Below are 16,993 nucleotides of genomic sequence, written 5' to 3'. Positions count from 1 at the left end.
CTGCTGGTGACTCTCTAGATGTTCTATTCCAACAGCTGCAAGGCTGTTGAAGACGTATGGTTTTAAGACACACTCATCCTGTAACCCAAATACTTCTGGCTTCCCTTGGGACCCATCATAGTACAGAGTCACATTGCAAAACAACCAAAACTAACGTTTTAAAAAGCATGGAAAACATATATAACTTTATAGAAGTCTCTCAGACTAAGGGCATTATGATTCAGAGCACACAGCCCAATTTCTAAGAATCACCAGAGACGTCCACCTCTGCAGTGCCACTCGGTACAGGGGGACAGCTTCAGTTCCACCTCCGACCCCCACTCCCCACCCTCAAAACCTTTTAAACTCTTACCTGAAGCTCCCTGGCTCGTCTCTGCCTCACAGCCTTTTCCTTTCAGGATTGTTTCTTCCTAAAAACAGCTCCTGCTTCTGCAGCATAAACCTGCCAGGCCTTTCCTCCTTCCTGACTTCCATCTTGCCACTCCAGGCCAAGGAAAACAGGCACAGCTGTGAAGGCTCATTTACCTTCGTCATACCTTAATGTTCATGTACTCTGAATATTTCATCTCTGTCAGAATCCCTTAAGGGAATTCTGCCATTACCTTGAGCAAAAATCCCTCTAAAATGGCTTTTCGCATGACACTGACCGTCCTCCTGCAGTTTCTCTTCAAAGCGGCTCTGCAGACGTTTTCTGTAAAGGACCAAGTAGTAAACATGTTTGCCATTGCAGGTTTTAAGGCCTCTGTTGCACCTACTCAACTCTGCCATCGTGGCAGGAAAGCAGCCACAGGTGCTATATACGTGAAGGGCGGCTGTGTTCCAAAAAATCTTTATTTGTAAAAACAGGCTGGCGAGCCCCGCTCTAAACGCGGCTTCTCAACTGTAGCTGTGCGTCAGTATCACCTGGGGAGCTTTTTAAACTCTTGGCACTCTGGCCACACCCCAGACCAATTAAATTAGGCTCTCTGGGGGCGGGACCCCAGCATCAGTATTTTAAAATTCCGCAGGTGAGTCCAATTGTTACCGAGTCCAAGCTCGCTCTGCTCCCCGCAAGACAGGCCAATGAATCGGAGACGAGGTACTGATGCAAGGAAGACGACTTGACCCGGAAAGCCGGCAGACCGAGAAGATGGCGGACTAGAGTCTCTGAAAAACCATCTTATCGGGGTCTGGATGCCATTTTCTTTTATAGCACACAGAGCAGGAGGAGATGAGGAAGTAAAGTAAAAAGGCCATAGGATTTGCAAATATCCCCTGAATGGCCAGCCTCGGGGAGGGGATGTGTTAATTTCTTCTTGCCTGTAGCCATTCACAGGTGGGAGGGGTCTGGATGTTTCCCTGAACAAAGGCACTTTGGTTTAACATTCAGGCAGAGGGGCAGGGTTCCCCGAGGCGGGCCACTATGTCCAGACAGTATCCTTTTAGTGAACAAAAGCAGCGGAAAGCAAAGGTTAAAGTAAAAGAAACAGGGCTTCCCTGGTGGCGCAGTGGTTGAGAATCTGCCTGCCGATGCAGGGGACACGGGTTCGAGCCCTGGTCTGGGAGGATCCCACATGCCGCGGAGCAACTGGGCCCGTGCGCCACAGCTGCTGAGCCTGAGCGTCTGGAGCCTGTGCTCTGCAACAAGAGAGGCCGCGACAGTGAGAGGCCCGCGCACCGCGATGAAGAGTGGCCCCCGCTTGCCACAACTAGAGAAAGCCCTCGCACAGAAACGAAGACCCAACACAGCCAAATAAATAAATTAATTAATTAAAAAAAAAAAAAGTAAAAGAAACAGATCCAGTATGTAGGCAGATTTGGCTCTTCCCTGTTACACGATGTGCAGCCAAGGTTGAAAACATCTGTTCTAGAATCTCTCATCAGTCCTGTATCCCACCTGGAGGATCGCGATTGAGCTGGCCCTGAGTGGGTTGCACATGTGCATAGATATTAATCACCCCCGCCCCGACAATGGCCACGTGGGGTCTCCTGTGAGTAGCCTCACTGCTTGACCCTATGTTAGAGTTACTGAAATTCCTTGAACAAGAATAGGTGGGGCATTTTTGGTTTTTTTGGATAAGCTAAATTTAACTATTGACTCTTTTCTAAACTGAGAAATATCAATGCATTCAACTGACACTTCTTGGTTCTACAGGCTACATTTAAAACTGTGATTTTAACAGGATTGTCTCTCTCGAGTGAGATTACAAAGAACTTGGTGTTTTCTGCCAGTAAATCAGAAATTCACTCCTGAGTCCACAGCTGTGCTTCTTCTCAAATCTTCCAGAGCACGTCTGAGCTGGCCCCAGTGGAGGACTGGATTAGGCTAATACTTCCCTATTTTCATTAGAAGCCAGGTTCAAGCAGATGAAAATGCTGTTCAAGTCAATCTGAAGTTCACGTGTCCACAACCATTTTACTTGAAGTACAACACTTTCTAGAGACAAATGCTTCGTGGATAGGACTTCATGGGACCTGATGTATTGCTTCCCTGCCGTCACTGAGGCAAGCCTCGCAGCTGCCCATCGCCCAGGAGACAGATCAGCTGCTTTCCCCTTCCTCGGAAGCCTTGGACTGTCATGAACTTTCAGTGTCTTCGGAATATTGACCTAACAGGAAGGCACTTCCCTCAGATTTTAGAGCTTGTAAAAACACTTTGTCCAGTATGGAGCTAGGATTATGAGGGTTAGGGGAGAATAAATGCCTGTGCACGTCCCTTTCCCCCTCCTCTTAGTTCGTGGAACACGTGTTGGCTCATAGACTTTGGGCTGAGTCCCTGCAAAGTCCGCTCATGGCCTCACATACGATTAGCTCACGGCACACGCCCTCCCTGGTCCCACTGGGTTGACTCCAAAAAGGCTATATGAGTTTATTAATGCAGGCTCAAGGGCGGCTAAGGATCCTTGCAAGAAAAGAGGGCAAATTCAAGGTCTTTGGGCGTCTCAAGAGGCTTTCTGGAAAATTTCTCATAAGGGCAATGACTCAAGGTGGTCCTCTCCAAATTTTCAGTCCTTTCCACGGCAGCTCTGGGAGGAACTTAAGAACAGTGACCTATTTGGAGGGTTGGCAGGGTCTCAGAGATATGTTGGCAAAGGAATTCATATTATCTTGGGAAAATATTGTTGGTGCACATGAAAAAGGTGGAGGGGATCTGATGGAGACTGGGGAGGGAAATAAAGCCCCCTGACTTGTGAGCGTTCCACTCCCCATGCCCACACCCGCCCCTGCCCTTGGCACTGCTATTGAGTCCTTTGGATTCCCAACTTGAGTGGTCTTGTGTAGACCTAGAATCGGACTGGGCATTTTACAATGACTAGCTCTGACTTGAATGAAGAACTGTAATGCGAGTAGGAAAAAAGTATGCTGCAGAGGGTAACAGGTGCCATTAGTATCTTTGCACAGAATTTTCTAGAAGACCCACTTTCTGTTCTTTGCTTAGTCAAGGCCTTCTTGTGGCTTGTGGGAGGGCAGAAGTGTCTAGACACATGGCCACATCCAGAGAGAAGCAGCCCCAGTCTGTTATTGCCTCCCCAGAATCCAGCATAAGACATTCTTTCTGGCCCTGACCAAGTTCCTTGCTCAGTGCCCGGGGATGCTGAGGCCAGTGTTAGATGTGTTGGCACAGGATGGCCTCTCTTGACAAGGAGCTTACCAGCTGCCTAGAGAATCCGCACAAAACATGAATGACGTCATTTAATAAGCACCAGCATTACTGGACGAATAACTAAACTAGGAGGCAGGATCCCATTAAAATCAGAAAGGGAACAAGGAGCTCTCCACCATTGTATTAGTTAATAAAATTCCAGTACAGATATAGGAACATTATTATTGAAAATGAGAAAACAAAAAGTATTATTTGGAGATGATATAATTGCCTATCGAGAAACCCCAAGATAATTAAAAACTGGTTATCTTTACGGATGTTTAGTAAAATGGCTGGTTAAAGATACGTGTATTAAAGTAACAAGCTTTCCTGCCCTCCCCAAAGTAACAAACAAAAAAATATTGAATACATGAGGTTTTGCTCCACCTCAAAATATCCAGATATAACCTTCATGTTAAAAATGAATATATAAGGAACGTTACAAAATTTACTGAGAGTTCAAAGAAAGAAATATGCAAAATCATAAAAGTAAATGAATATATACCCCCATATAATCAGGTGAGAAGAATGACTATTATAGAAGCATGTTTTGTCCAAGTTAGCTTATCGATTTAACACAATTCCAAGAGTAATTACTTGAGCTGCACTGCTAGACATTAAAGCATAATATGAATTAAAAAAAATTATGTCAGTGGATCCTGGTTCAATACTACCTTTAGAAGAAGATGCATTATTTTATTGCTCTACTTTCTGTGTGTACGTACACACACACACACACATTAAAAAAAACTGTAGAAATGGAAACATCATGACCCTAGCATGAAAATGGATATATTCATCAATGGAAACAAAGCAAATGTAGAGAAAGAATCCTGATATATATGGGAAGATAACATATAATAAAGGAAGCATCACAAACCAGTGGTCAAGAGATAATTCATCAAAGAGTTAAAAATAATTGACTGGAGGAAAAGTGTTATATTTAGATGTCACATCATACAAAGAACAAAATGCAAATGCTTTTAACAATTGCAAAAAATAGTGAGAAATGTTGATAGTTGACTGAAGTGGGGAAGGACCTTTAAAGCATAAGTCAGCGAGAGAAGTAAAAAGGAATAAGATTATTATAGAATAAGGAAATAGGATTATTTCCTTAAGAAAATAAGAAAAGGAATAAAATTATTATATTTGACTATATAAAAGATATAATTTATTTATGTCAAAAAGATTATGGCTTTATAATATATGTCTATAATTTCAAGTACGGTTTTTCCCAGCACTGAATGAATATTTTAACTTTTAGAATTCAATTAATGTTTTATATCATAAGATTAGAGCATAAAAACTATATTTTTCTCAATTAATAAAAGAATTCAACAGAAGTAATTGTGATAAAAGCTTCGAGCAGACCAGGAATAGAAGAGAATTTCCTTTACCTGACAAGTTATATCTGTTATCAACCTTTTTAGCAGGTATCATACTTCATCAGAAACTTTGGAATCATTCCCATTTACATCAGGATTGAAAGAATAAACTCATTGGTCAATTTTGCATTGGAGGTTCTAGATAAGCAAAGAAATAAGAGGTCTAAGAATATTTTAAAAGGAGATAAAACAGTCCTTATTTATAAACAATATGATTATCTCCATAGAAAATTGAAGAGAATTTACAAAAAACTTTTAGACTGATAACAAAGTTTGGCAATGTGCTGGGTACAAAACCAACATACTAACATTTTCTGCATTCTTACACATAGTAATAACCACTTAGAAAATGTTTTCAAACAGCGTTCTCATTTTTCATAGCTACAAAAAGTATGTTTCATAGTTATAATACCTAAGAATAAATTTATACAAGATGTGCAAAACCTTTTATGGAGAAAATTACAAAACAGTACTGAAGAGTGTAAAATTTAATCTGAATATATGCAGAGATATAGCAGGTTCATGAAGAAAATACAAGATTAGGAAGATGACACTTGTCCCCATATTAATCTATAAATGCCATGGAATTAAAATTAAAATCCCAACAGAGTTTTCTATAGAAGTTGACAAGCTGACCCTAGCATTTGTATAGGAGAGAAACGAGACCATAATAGGGTTCTCCAGAGAAACAAAAGCAATGGGACACAAAAGAAGATTTATCATGTGGAATTGGGAACTGGCTCATGCAATTATGGAGGCTGAGAAGTCACGTGATCTGCTGTCTGCAAGCTGGAGGCCCAGAAGTGCTGATGGTTTAATTCCAGTCCTAGGAACTAGGGGAACCGATGGCATAAATCCCAGTCCAAAGGCAGGAGAAGACCGAAGTCCTAACTCAAACACGCAGGCAGGAAGGGAAAAAATCCTCCCTTCCTTTGCTTTTTTGTCCTATTTAGGCCCTCAGTGGACTAGATGATGACTGTCCACATTGGGGAGGGCAATCTACTTTACTGAGTTCACCAATTCAAATGCTAATCTTATCCAGAAACACCCTCACGGATATACCCAGGAATAATGTTTAATCTGGGCACCCCATGGCCCAGTCAAGTTGACACATAAAATTAACCATCACAAAAGCCAAGACACAGCCAGAGAGCTTGCCCTACCAGATACCAAGACTTATTAATTAATTACTTATTAATCGTAATGTAGACAGCATGCTATTTGAGTTGGACAAAATAGGCCCCAGGCACATACAGAGACCTGATGCTGGACAGACAGGACCCTACAAATCAGGGTGTAATGTATGAACTAGTCAAGAAATGAGTCTGGGAAAATTAATTATCCTTCTGGGAAGAAAATTAAGTCACTATCTTACACCTTGCAAAGACAAATCCCAGGCAGATTAAATATCTAAATGTACAAAAGAAACCATGAAAACATCTGGAAGAGAATAAAGGAAAATCTCTTTATGACCCTGAATAAATCCTGAGGATTCCATAGACAAGCACAAGAAAAAAAAACCCTTAATTAAGGAAAAGGTAGCCAAATATAACTACACTAAAATTATAAACTTAAATACAATGAAAAAACATCTTAAACAAAATTTCAAAGACAAGTCATAGGCAGGAAGAAGATATTGAGTGCATATAATCGGCAAATGTTAGTATCTAAAATATGTAAAAAAATTTTTATAATTCAGCAAGAAAAAGACAAATACCCCCCAATGGGCAAAATACATCAAGAAGCAAATTCACAGAGGAGGAAATCTGAATGTCAAATAAATGAAAAGTTGCTCTATTTCTTTAGCTATGCGGAAAATGCTATCTCATAGCCAACAGATTGGCAAAATGAAGAAAAAGGAGGTTTCATATACATTGTTGGTGTAGATGTTACCTGATAAATCAGGATGGAGAAGAATTTCTCACTCCACCTTTGCGGATCTGTAACCCAGAGAAGGTCTCTGACCTGTGCATGAGGAAGCATGCATCAGATTGCTCTTTGCAGCATTGTTTATGATGGTGAAAAATGGAAATAGCTTAAGTGTTCATCAGCAGAAGAACAGGCAAGTAGATTGTACTATATTCAGTAACAGAATATTATAGAGCAGTTCAAAAGAGGGAACTAGAACAACAAGGGTAAGACTCATCAAAACAATGAAAGAACAGGCAAGCTGCTGAATAACATCCCATACGATGCCACTTTCAAAACTATGGTCTTATTATGGATACATGCACATATGGTAATAGTATAAAATATGCAGAAGCTTGATACCGGATGGGGTAATCAGTACAGAAAGAAAGGGAATACATCAAAAGGTGGAAATGGAGAATGTCAAAATGTTAACATCTGATAGACCCGAGTGTTGAGCATGTGGCCGGATGTCTGTTATACCACTCTCTAGATTAATATATGTTTGAAGCATTTGATAACAAAATGGGGAAATTGTTGCCTGTACTTTATAAATTTCTTCCTGCTTGTAGAAAGTTTATGGCAAGAATCTTATTTCCCCTAAAACATTTGCCATCACCTTTGCTCCAAAACAACAGCTATTACTTGACTTCTTATTCTATGACCTGTACAACCGATAGTTTCTCAATCTTATATACAGTAAAAATAAAAACATCTTTAGAAAACTTTACTATTCTTATTTACCATGATATAAATTCTAAGCTAAAAACTGTGTCTTTGCTGTGCAAACACAATTTCAAATATGTGTGCCTTCTCCTTTCCAGCCCTCAGCTCTACAAATTGTAGCTTCTAAGTCTGTCCTGCATAGAAATTCCACGGCCACCAGGTCATGTGGCCCTCCAAACACCATGGCAACATAAGTGTTTAGGAAGCTCTGGAGTTGTCCTCCTCCATCAATGGCCAGAATTACTACTGGAGAATTATGAGCTCAACAGTCTATGGAACAAAACTAATTCCTTCTATTCCGTGTATGTTGTGTGAGCATAAAACATCTTGGACATAGTTAATGCGTAGCTTCCATCTGGCATTTTTCATATTATGTAAAATTGTTATGTCAGCAACAGATGGTAGAGCTAAGTGTTAGGAGATCTTACTTATGCCCAACTATCAGGTTTGCAAATCTGAACACTAAACAGTTCGCAGGTCTGTGGAAATGCACGAGGTGCTAGATTTTCTCCTGTCGCACTGTCTTGCAAAATATTAGTTTCTTGTCTGTTTCTCCTTCCCTCTTTCCTAACAATCCTTGATTTTCTTTTGATATCCTCATCTGAGCTCCTGAGCTGACTCCTCCACTATTAGTTCAGCAAGCCCTTGGCACATGTTTTCAGTAAACTGAAGGACTTGCAAGCTTGTACGAGTAAAGTGTTCATATCTCTGTCTCTCACCTGATGTGACCAAAGAAGATGCTAGACATGATTTCTTCCAGCAGCCATTTAGTCACCATGAGGAAACCTCAGATTTAGGATGAAGCTGGTGCTGAGGACAGTGGAAAGGAGACTCAGAGAAAGCATGAGTCTTTAACATTATCAGGTTGTCAATTACCTATCACCTGCCCAACCTCTCGACATGGTTTTGGTCAGGTGAAATATTCTCTTGTTCAAGTCTGTGTGAGTCGGGGTTTCTTTAACTTAGAGCCCAAAGCACCTTGATAAAAGATGGAGAAACTTTAATATTCATTAATTTAGAAGTCTCTTGCTATAAAATTCATGAAATACAGTTGATCTTTGAACAAAGCAGGGGTTAAGGGCATCAACCCTCTACACAGTTTAAAATACACACATAACTTATAGTTTGCCCTCCATATGCACAGTTCCTCTGTATTTGCCATTCCGTATCTGAGAATTCACCCAACTGCTCACAGATCGTGCAGTACTGTAGTATTTAGTATTGAAAAAAATCTAGGGAATTCTCTGGCGGTCCAGTGGTTAAGACTTGGTGCTTTCACTGCCCTGGGCCTGGGTTCGATCCCTGGTCAGGGAACTAAGATCCCACAAGCCGTGAGGCGTGGCCAAAAGAAAAAAAAAAAGAAAAAAGAAAAAAAATCTGTGTGTAAGTAGACTCACGGGGTTCAAACCCATGTTGTTCAAGGGTTAACTGTACAAAGAAATGGAACCATAGACCTGGATCAAGAGCATTTAACTTCCTGTTTCCCCACTTGGAGGCTACTGTGTTCACTGTCATTCATTTGCAAAGCCGGAGCTCTGAAATCCAGCCTAGGACAGAAGGCTGGATTTACAGGTCTTACAATTGCTTAGCACTTCACAGCTTTTAAAATACTCCCATATATATGATCACCTCATCAACCATGTGAAGACAGCTATGTAGGCATTTTTAAAAAGTAGAAGTTCAGGGGAGTTCAGTGACATTATCAAGGGCAAACAAGTTAGAAACAGATCTAAATTCAGGACCACTGAATTTTCTGCTGAGTCTTAAGGACTCTTCAAATATTACATATAAATAAGACTTTGTGGAAGAAAAAACCCTATCAATACTTAATTATGTGATTATAAGTGTTTTGGAAATTGTAATGGTCAGGATGGGATAGGTTATGCTGCAGTAACAAATGCCCCCAAATGTCAATCGCTTACAACACCAAAGGATTATTTCTCATTGTTGGGAACAGTTGGGTTGGTCAACGCTTCCGCTCCATGTGGGCCTCACTCCAGGCCCCAGGCTGATGGAACTATCTCTATCTGAATCATGGCTGGTCATCATGGCAGAGAAAAAGATGCATAGCAAATCACATGCTGGCTCTAGAACCTCTGCCTGTAAGTCACACGAGGTGGGTCCACTCTCATTTCATTGGCCAAAGCAACTTATACGACCAAGTGTGACATTAATGGGGTAGAGAAGGATGATCCTTCCCTAGAGAGTGCTAGTGACTATGAACACAGAAGACTTTCCATATTTCCAATGAACTTCTTTTCTAATTCTGTGTCCCTAGACCCAATAACATACAGACTTAAGAATGAACATTTCACAGGGCTGTGATGTCACTCAGGGCTGGATGTAACTCATGATTGATGCAGTAAAATGTTTCTCAACGTGCATCCTCAAGAACACTGGTTGTGTGAGACATTGCTAAAGAATGACTTGCATGGTCTTATGATTTGGGAAAACACTATATACCAAATTCTCCATTATAACTTGGCAATTGATGGTAGTGTGTTCAAGTCTCTGAGAAGTCTTGCAAAATGCTGGACTTTGTTTAATCTCAGAACTTCTAAATCTATTTCATCATGGAGATTTTAATTTTTCTTAACTTTGTTTCGTGTAATACCTATTGACATCCCATAGCACTATGTTCCCTGGCTACACTTTGGGCTAGCTTGCTACAGTAAAACTGGGCTTGTGGTCAGGTCCAGGGCTTTAGCTCCACCTCTTTCACCAAATAGCCATGTGAACTTGGCACACCATTCATAATTCTTTAATTTCCACATTTGTTAAATAGAAATAACATTTCCTGTGAGCCTCTAGTGAGATCATTAATGTGAAGACTCCTTGAATGATATAGTGTTTTACACATGCCAGGAACCAGCCTTGGACAAATATTTCAAGAAGATCTGTCTCTTCTCTTTGCACTGCCCATGAACCCATGTCTTCGAGCCTGTGTCAGAATGGGGATAAACCATCACACGGGCTTGATGTGAGCTGTAGCTCATATGCTTATTTTTACAGCTCAGCTGTAAGCGTCAAGCCCTCCTCTCCCTGATGGCTCCCAGATATGAACCGTATATAAGATAGTATCTGGGAACATGCCTTGTAAACTGTGAAGTATGATACAGATTCATTAATTTATGAATGAGACCTTTTCCCTTTATTATGTATTAGTTCTTTTCAAGATTTTGTTAAACAGTAAGCTGCCTTTCAAATGCTATATTTATTTCTGAATTCAATAAGTTCTCTTTGGACATTTTGAGAATATACATATACATACAAGCACATTTTCATTCATTCATTCACTCTTGCAGCAAGCAGATATTGAGGGCGTATATTTATATGTGTATACATATACACACACACATACATATATATGTACAAACACACACATACATATACCCAGTTTTATCTTCCCCTAAATTTGAAGTGGATTATAAATACAAGGTGGAACAAAAGATAAACAAATAATTTGATGAAAAGGGGGAGAAAAACTTAATTAGGGGTGGAAGAAATAAAATGAGTCCAGAAGCAATTCGGCTCCACCCCCCATAGATTCCATAACGTCCTGCCCTGATGTTTTAGCCATTGGACACAAGCTTGACTTTGAGCTCTCAATGCCGATACAAAGACTAAAACACAGTCCACTGCAGATTTCCTTCAAGAAAAGCTGGGAATGCAAATGATGATTTGCTATATTCCAAGTTGTAACTGTTGACAGCTAATTTAAATTCGTTTAAAAACTGTGCACTAAACAAAATACTTGTGAAAGCTGAAATCTAGTGCATGGGTCTCAAGTTTACAATCTCAAATGCCTGGGTTGGGGGAGGGTGGCTCTCACACGGGGAGAGGCACGGATGCCGGGGCCCACTCTATCAAATGGATGCAGCACAGAATCTGGAGGAGGGGGAGTGCTATGAACTGAATTGCGTCCCCCTTGAATTCATACATTGAAGCCCTAATTCCCTATGTAATTGTATTTGGAGATGGGGCTTTAGGAGGTAATTTAGGTTAAAGGAGGTCATAAGGGTGGAGTCCTAATCCAATAGGATTGGTGGCTTTGTAAGAGGGGGACCATCTCTCTCCCTGCGCATGCACTGAAGGAAAGCCCTGTGAAGACACCGTCTATAAGCCGGAAGAATGCTCTCACCAGAACCTGACCCTGTTGGCATTCTGATCTAGGACTGCCAGCTTCCAGAACTGTGAGGAAATCAAGTCCTCATGTTTGAGCCAGGCAGCCTGTGGTACCTTGTTATGGCAGCCGGGCAGACTAACACCGGGAGCTTAGTCTGCCTTCCTGGCCCCTGTGAGGGATGAGCTCCTGAGTCCCTCAAGGCAACCCCCCCAATGGCTCATTCATCTCTTCAGGATTCTGGAGACATGTTTTGGCAGGAAATGAAAAGGAGAGAAAAAGACTTGGGAAGAGTCTTCTATTTGCAGGCTGGGCTCCCAGAGGAAGTGACACAGGCCAGCCAAGATGAGCAGCAATGAGTTCCTGGATTCGGGAAGACATGCGACAGGAAGGCTCCTGTCCCCAACACAGCTGCTGCTCAAGGTGTATTTCGTAGTTGGTATAAACTTTAAGAACCTTAGTAGCCTGCTTTGTGGTTTAATAGCATTTGATAGCCCAATTACCAGTCATGCCCTCCTCAGGGTTTTAGACAAGCAAAGGAGATTTTGTAAGAGAGCAGAGTTAAAGCCAGAGAGAAAAGCAAAAGCCGTTGTGTCATTGCTAATGGGGAGGCTGCCTTTCTCTTCTATTTGCATCTCCCCAAGCGGGTACCAAGGGAAGCCTCCAAATGCCCGCTCCAAAAGGGAGCAGCTCTTTTTGTGAGCAATGTCACCTTAAGCTACCAGGGGAGCATAATATATTATCTGATCAATTTGTGCATCTGGGACTAAGTCCTTTATAAGAGTGATGGAAAAGTTGCTTTCAGATGAGTTCTACTGAGCATATAATTAGTATTTGATGATAAATGAAAATTAGTCCATGCAAAATACAGATACCATTCAGAAGCCTTCCAATACATCTTCACGTTATATGACTGGACTTTTCAGACTGAAATGAACTGACCACAACCTGCATTTCCAAGGTCTTCTGCTTCTTCTTTTCTCCATTCACTTTTGGTAACAGACACCTGGCTCTTCAAATATACCTGCGAATACTACCAGATATGTTCCTGGAAGGCAGCTTGTCATCATATTTCAAGCAGGATTCTAATCTAGGTTTGTGGATGCAAAGCCCAGCTATGACCATTACTCCGTGACTCTGGCCAAGTTATTTAATATCTTTGCGCCTTAATTTCTTTTATCTGCAACGTGGGGGTGACATTAATAGTACTTACCTGCCAGGGAGGCTGTGAGGAGAAAATGAGTTAATATTTGTAAAACTTTTGCAACACTGCCTAGGAGATGGTAAGTTTTACGCGCTTATTAAATAAAATGCCTCTGTGCCTTCGTATGTGCTTTTCCTTCTGCTCAGATGCTTATCCTCTACTTTGTCAGACCCCAACCTACTCCTACCACTTTTTTAACAGCTTTACTGAGGTGTGACTGACATGCAATAAACCACACATATTTAAACTTCTGACATACGCAAACTCATGGTTACCAAAGGGGAAAGGTGGTGAGGGGAAGGGATAAATTGGGAGTTCGGGATTGACATATACACACTACTGTATTTAAAATAGATAACCAACAAGGACCTAGTGTAGAGCACAGGGAACTCTACTCAACATTCTGTAATAACCTAAATGGGAAAAGAATTTGAAAAAGAATAGTATATGTGTGTGTATAAATGAACCACTTTGCTGTACACCTGAAAGTAACACAACAGTGTAAATCAACTAGACTCCAATATAAAATTAAAAAATTTTTTTTAAAGTTTTGACATGTATACATTCATGACCACATTACTCCAATCAAGATAATAAACATATCCACCCCCCCAAAGGTTTCTCAGGCCCCTTATAATTCCTTTCTTCCCTCCCTGTCCCCTCCTCTCCCACACCTGTTAGTCTGCTTCCTGTCACTATAGATTTGTTTGAATCATCTAGAGTTTTATAACAATGCAATCATAACATAGAGCCTTTGGTGTCTGGCTTTTTTCACTCAGCATAATGTTTCTGAGGTGCCTCCATATTGCAGCCCATATAGCTCTTTTTTATTGCTGAGTAGTCTTGCATTGTATAGATAGGCTACGATTTCTTTATTGGTCACCTGTTGACAGACACTGCAGCTTTGTCTCTTTGTAACAGTTGTTTTCCTAGTATCTTGAACACTACCTGGCACATAGTAAGTACTCAATAAATAATTTTAAACAAATGAATGGAAGAATGTCCTTCTGATGTGCTTCAACTTGTCCTTGAAGCTCAAGTTAGCGCTGCCATGAATATTATGCAACCATTACAAACTATGTTTTCAAAGAATATTTGATCATATATAAGAATGCAGATTGGGACTTCCCTGGTGGCACAGTGGTTAAGAATCCACCTGCCAATGTAGGGCACACAGGTTTGAGCCCTGGTCCGGGAAGATCCCACATGCCGCGGAGCAACTAAGCCCGTGTGCCACAACTACTGAGCCTGTGCTCTAGAGCCCGTGAGCCACCACTACTGAGCCCGCGTGCCACAACTACTGAAGCTCGCACACCTAGAGCCCATGCTCCACAAGAGAAGCCACCGCAATGAGAAGCCTGCACACCACAATGAAGAGGAGCCCCTGCTCGCCGCAACTAGAGAAAGCCCGTGCGCAGCAACGAAGACCCAATGTAGCCAAAAATATAAATAAATAAATAAATAAATAAATAAAAAAGAATGCAGATTGATGATGATAGTAGGTTAGGCCTTAAAAGGCAAAGCCCCAGAGTGTATAAAGGCATAGTATGCATGGAGAAGGACTCTAATATAAAAAATATCAACAGATGTAATCTCTTTGACTTTCCTTTTAATACTTGCCATATTTTCCAAAATTTTGACAAAGAAAAGAGATAAACCTTTTTTCAAAAATGGAATTAAAAATTATTTTATTATTTTTAAGAATAATCTGCTAAAATGTTACTTCCTCCATGAAGCCTTTACCATCTCCCTCAGGCAGCATCAATTACTCCTTCTGTTGGCAACATGATATGTATCAGTCAGCTCTTGCCAAAGTAATACTGCCTAAGAAATCACCCAAATCTCAATGACGTACAATTACAAGCCTTTATTGCTCACTTTTGGATCTGCAGGTTGGCTAGGTGGGGGGTACAGTGCTTTGCTTCAGGCAGGGTTTGACTGGGCCTCTGATCTTCTCCTGACGTGGCCTTCTCCTGGAAGAGATGAGGGCAAACACATGATGCCTCTCAAAGCTGAGGCTCACAACTGGCTCCCAGTCCCTTACACCCGCATTCCATGGCCCAAACAAGACACACGCCCAGGTCACGTCACTGGGGCAGAATGATCCCTCCCATGGAGACTGGTGGGGGTAGGAGGCTACATACCTGCTGAACAATAATTTAATCTACCACATGAGAGAAGAAAAAACACGGTGTGGGGGTCTTTAAAATTTGGCTTTGGAAGCTGGCTGGACCACTTAAGGGCCAAGTGCGTTGGGGCAATTTATTTAAGCCCTGTTTCCCCTTTTGTTAACTGGAGATTATAAAATGCTTGGAAGAGGGGTTGTGAGCTTTGAACACGATAGCTGTGTGGTGACCGTGGACAGGCACCAGCCAGAGCTCCCTCTAGAGACTCTGCTGCTGGGAGCCTAAGTGTTTCACAGCCTCAGCTCTGGATCCTCCCGTGGGTTTGCACTGAGGCTGTGCTTCCCCTAGGCTGCAAGCGGGCGACAATGAAGCACAGCCGAGAAACCCTTTCAGGCCCACTGCTGGGGGACAAGAGACTCCTCTGACGGGAGATGAGCTTGAAGATGACCCACTGATATGGCCCATGACTTCTTAGACGGCACTGCCGTCGGAGGGCTCCCTTCCCTCCCTCCTCTCACCCGCATCAGACCTGCACCGCAGCCGGAAGACTCCCCTTGCCTGCTACTGTTTCCTCCACTCCGTCCTGCACAGGGGTTTCCCCGATATGTCTCTAGCACGCTTAATTCATCATTTCCTCTTGGCATCTGCTTCTTGGAGGACCTTGACTGACACAGACTATCAAGTACTTAGAAAAGGGCCAAAGAAAAACTATGAACTCAATACACCTTGTTTTTTTAAAAATTTTTTAAACATCTTTATTGGAGTATAATTGCTTTACAATGGTGTGTTAGTTTCTACTTTATAACAAAGTGGATCAGCTATACATATACACATATCCCCATATATCCTCCCTCTTGAATCTTCCTCCCACCCTCCCTAACCCACCTCTCTAGGTGGTCACAAAGCACAGAGCTGATCTCCCTGTGCTATGTGGCTGCTTCCCACTAGCTATCTATTTTACATTTGGTAGTATATATAAGTCCATGCCACTCTCTCACCTCGTTCCAGCTTACCCTTCCCCCTCCCCATGTCCTCAAGTCCATTCTCTACATCTGCGTCTTTATTCCTGTCCTGCACATAGGTTCCTCAGAACCTTTTTTTTTTCTTAGATTCCATATATATGTGTTAGCATATGGTATTTGTTTTTCTCTTACTGACTTACTTCACTCTGTATGACAGACTCTAGGTCCATTCACCTCACTACAAATAACTCAATTTTGTTTCTTTTTATGGTTGAGTAATATTCCATTGTATATATGTGCCACATCTTCTTTATCCATTCATCTGTCGATGGACACTTAGGTTGCTTCCATGTCCTGGCTATTGTAAATAGAGCTGCAATGAACACTGTGGTACATGACTCTTTTTGAATTATGGTTTTCTCAGGGTATATGCTCAGTAGTGGGACTGCTGGGTCGTATGGTAGTTCTATTTTTAGTTTTTTAAGGAACCTCCATACTGGAACCTCCATACTGTTCTCCATAGTGGCTGTATCAATTAACATTCCCACCAACAGTGCAAGAGGGTTCCCTTTTCTCCACACCTTCTCCAGCATTTATTGTTTGTAGATTTTTTGATGATGGCCATTCTGACCGGTATGAGGTGATACCTCATTGTAGTTTTGATTTGCATTTCTCTAATGATTAGTGATGCTGAGCATCCTTTCATGTGTTTGCTGGCAATCTGTATATCTTCTTTGGAGAAATGTCTATTTAAGTCTTCTGCCCATTTTTGGATTGGGTTGTTTGTTTTTTTGATATTGAGCTGCACGAGCTGCTTGTAAATTTTGGGAATTAACCCTTTGTCAGTTGCTTCATTTGCAAATATTTTCTCCCATTCTGAGGGTTGTCTTTTCATCTTGTTTATGGTTTCCTTTGCTGTGCAAAAGCTTTTAAGTTT

General features: G+C 41.4%; 1 long non-coding RNA gene across 2 annotated transcripts; it reads right to left on the bottom strand.

Moving 5' to 3' along the window:
- Positions 1-661: 661 nt before the first annotated feature.
- LOC309652988 lies at positions 662-15,961 on the bottom strand. 2 transcript variants are annotated; one of them, XR_014258951.1, is made up of 3 exons: positions 15,624-15,917; positions 14,847-14,941; positions 662-691 (listed from the first exon to the last, which is right to left on the bottom strand). It is a non-coding gene; the product is annotated as an uncharacterized lncRNA (long non-coding RNA). The 2 variants fall into 2 exon arrangements; XR_014258950.1 differs by lacking the exon at positions 662-691 and having other exon boundaries at positions 14,640-14,941; positions 15,624-15,961.
- Positions 15,962-16,993: the final 1,032 nt, after the last annotated feature.

The sequence above is a fragment of the Balaenoptera physalus genome (genome assembly GCF_965194825.1).
Source record: "Balaenoptera physalus genome assembly, chromosome: X".
In the NCBI taxonomy this organism is placed as follows: Eukaryota; Metazoa; Chordata; class Mammalia; order Artiodactyla; family Balaenopteridae; genus Balaenoptera; species Balaenoptera physalus.
Note: the sequence above shows the minus strand (reverse complement) of the source record. Positions and strands in the feature narration are given on the sequence as shown.